Source organism: Spea bombifrons, chromosome 9 (genome assembly GCF_027358695.1).
Source record: "Spea bombifrons isolate aSpeBom1 chromosome 9, aSpeBom1.2.pri, whole genome shotgun sequence".
Classification (NCBI taxonomy): domain Eukaryota; kingdom Metazoa; phylum Chordata; class Amphibia; order Anura; family Pelobatidae; genus Spea; species Spea bombifrons.
In genome coordinates, this window is record NC_071095.1 from 14,409,978 (window position 1) to 14,412,477 (window position 2,500).

Here is a 2,500-nt window from a genome sequence, read left to right on the forward strand (position 1 = left end):
GCTGCTGCTGCTTGTCGTCAGACAGAAAGAATTATAAGCCCTGGGACAGGACAGAGAAGGTGAGAAGGTTCAAATAAGGGTTTAAAGCTTTGATGATGAGCAAGAAACACATGGCAAAAAGCTCTCCCCGGACTGTGAGAAAAAATTAAAAGCCTACAACACCTGGTATTCCCAGACGGTCTCCCATCCAGGTACTAACCAGGCCCAACGCTGCTTAGCTTCCGAGATCAGACGAGACCGGGCGCTTTCAGGGTGGTATGGCCGCAGGTGTGAATGTGTTTTATTTTACTTCTCTTATTCTGTTGCTGCTGCTGCTGCTGCTGCTGCTGCTGCTTGTCGTCGTCGTCAGACAGAAATAATTATAAGCCCTGGGACAGGACAGAGAAGGTGAGAAGGTTCAAATAAGGGTTTAAAGCCTTGATGATGAGCAAGAAACACATGGCAAAAAGCTCTCCCCGGACTGTGAGAAAAAATTAAAAGCCTACAACACCTGGTATTCCCAGGCGGTCTCCCATCTAGGTACTAACTAGGCCCAACCCTGCTTAGCTTCCGAGATCAGGCGCTTTCAGGGTGGTATGGCCGCAGGTGTGAAAGTGTTTTATTTTACTTCTCTTATTCTGTTGCTGCTGCTGCTGCTGCTGCTGCTGCTGCTGCTGCTGCTGCTGCTGCTGCTGCTGCTGCTGCTGCTGCTGCTGCTGCTTGTCGTCAGACAGAAAGAATTATAAGCCCTGGGACAGGACAGAGAAGGTGAGAAGGTTCAAATAAGGGTTTAAAGCTTTGATGATGAGCAAGAAACACATGGCAAAACGCTCTCCCCGGACTGTGAGAAAAAATTAAAAGCCTACAACACCTGGTATTCCCAGGCGGTCTCCCATCCAGGTACTAACCAGGCCCAACCCTGCTTAGCTTCCGAGATCAGACGAGATCGGGCGCTTTCAGGGTGGTATGGCCACAGGTGTGAAAGTGTTTTATTTTACTTCTCTTATTCTGTTGCTGCTGCTGCTGCTGCTGCTGCTGCTGCTGCTGCTGCTTGTCGTCAGACAGAAAGAATTATAAGCCCTGGGACAGGACAGAGAAGGTGAGAAGGTTCAAATAAGGGTTTAAAGCTTTGATGATGAGCAAGAAACACATGGCAAAAAGCTCTCCCCGGACTGTGAGAAAAAATTAAAAGCCTACAACACCTGGTATTCCCAGGCGGTCTCCCATCCAGGTACTAACCAGGCCCAACCCTGCTTAGCTTCCAAGATCAGACAAGATCGGGCGCTTTCAGGGTGGTATGGCCGCAGGTGTGAAAGTGTTTTATTTTACTTCTCTTATTCTGTTGCTGCTGCTGCTGCTGCTGCTGCTGCTGCTGCTGCTTGTCGTCAGACAGAAAGAATTATAAGCCCTGGGACAGGACAGAGAAGGTGAGAAGGTTCAAATAAGGGTTTAAAGCTTTGATGATGAGCAAGAAACACATGGCAAAAAGCTCTCCCCGGACTGTGAGAAAAAATTAAAAGCCTACAACACCTGGTATTCCCAGGTGGTCTCCCATCCAGGTACTAACCAGGCCCAACCCTGCTTAGCTTCCGAGATCAGACGAGATTGGGCGCTTTCAGGGTGCTATGGCCGCAGGTGTGAAAGTTTTTTATTTTACTTCTCTTATTCTGTTGCTGCTGCTGCTGCTGCTGCTGCTGCTGCTGCTGCTTGTCGTCAGACAGAAAGAATTATAAGCCCTGGGACAGGACAGAGAAGGTGAGAAGGTTCAAATAAGAGTTTAAAGCTTTGATGATGAGCAAGAAACACATGGCAAAAAGCTCTCCCCGGACTGTGAGAAAAAATTAAAAGCCTACAACACCTGGTATTCCCAGGTGGTCTCCCATCCAGGTACTAACCAGGCCCAACCCTGCTTAGCTTCCGAGATCAGACGAGATCGGGCGCTTTCAGGGTGGTATGGCCGCAGGTGTGAAAGTTTTTTATTTTACTTCTCTTATTCTGTTGCTGCTGCTGCTGCTGCTGCTGCTGCTGCTTGTCGTCAGACAGAAAGAATTATAAGCCCTGGGACAGGACAGAGAAGGTGAGAAGGTTCAAATAAGGGTTTAAAGCTTTGATGATGAGCAAGAAACACATGGCAAAAAGCTCTCCCCGGACTGTGAGAAAAAATTAAAAGCCTACAACACCTGGTATTCCCAGGCGGTCTCCCATCCATGTACTAACCAGGCCCAACCCTGCTTAGCTTCCGAGATCAGACGAGATCGGGCGCTTTCAGGGTGGTATGGCCGGAGGTGTGAAAGTGTTTTATTTTACTTCTCTTATTCTGTTGCTGCTGCTGCTGCTGCTGCTGCTGCTGCTGCTGCTGCTTGTCATCAGACAGAAATAATTATAAGCCCTGGGACAGGACAAAGAAGGTGAGAAGGTTCAAATAAGGGTTTAAAGCTTTGATGATGAGCAAGAAACACATGGCAAAAAGCTCTCCCCGGACTGTGAGAAAAAATTAAAAGCCTACAACACCTGGTATTCC

At 48.2% G+C, this 2,500-nt stretch overlaps 7 non-coding genes and 1 pseudogene across 7 annotated transcripts in view; all 8 read right to left on the minus strand.

Annotated features, from left to right (window-relative positions):
• Positions 1-150: 150 nt before the first annotated feature.
• Positions 151-269, minus strand: LOC128464695 (5S ribosomal RNA). Its single transcript, XR_008344515.1, has one exon. It is a non-coding gene; the product is annotated as a 5S ribosomal RNA (ribosomal RNA).
• A 209-nt stretch (positions 270-478) lies between these two features.
• Positions 479-587, minus strand: LOC128466366 (uncharacterized; annotated as a pseudogene).
• A 251-nt stretch (positions 588-838) lies between these two features.
• Positions 839-957, minus strand: LOC128462529 (5S ribosomal RNA). The gene has a single exon (XR_008342474.1). It is a non-coding gene; the product is annotated as a 5S ribosomal RNA (ribosomal RNA).
• A 212-nt stretch (positions 958-1,169) lies between these two features.
• Positions 1,170-1,288, minus strand: LOC128464422 (5S ribosomal RNA). The gene has a single exon (XR_008344257.1). It is a non-coding gene; the product is annotated as a 5S ribosomal RNA (ribosomal RNA).
• A 209-nt stretch (positions 1,289-1,497) lies between these two features.
• LOC128465039 (5S ribosomal RNA) lies at positions 1,498-1,616 on the minus strand. The gene has a single exon (XR_008344838.1). It is a non-coding gene; the product is annotated as a 5S ribosomal RNA (ribosomal RNA).
• A 209-nt stretch (positions 1,617-1,825) lies between these two features.
• On the minus strand, positions 1,826-1,944 carry LOC128463136 (5S ribosomal RNA). The gene has a single exon (XR_008343046.1). It is a non-coding gene; the product is annotated as a 5S ribosomal RNA (ribosomal RNA).
• Positions 1,945-2,147: 203 nt separating this feature from the next.
• LOC128464184 (5S ribosomal RNA) lies at positions 2,148-2,266 on the minus strand. The gene has a single exon (XR_008344035.1). It is a non-coding gene; the product is annotated as a 5S ribosomal RNA (ribosomal RNA).
• Positions 2,267-2,478: 212 nt separating this feature from the next.
• The window catches only part of LOC128465132 (5S ribosomal RNA), a 119-nt gene continuing 97 nt past the window's right edge, over positions 2,479-2,500 (minus strand). The window contains exon 1 of the ribosomal RNA XR_008344926.1: positions 2,479-2,500. This exon is cut by the window's right edge and continues 97 nt beyond it. This is a non-coding gene — a ribosomal RNA (5S ribosomal RNA).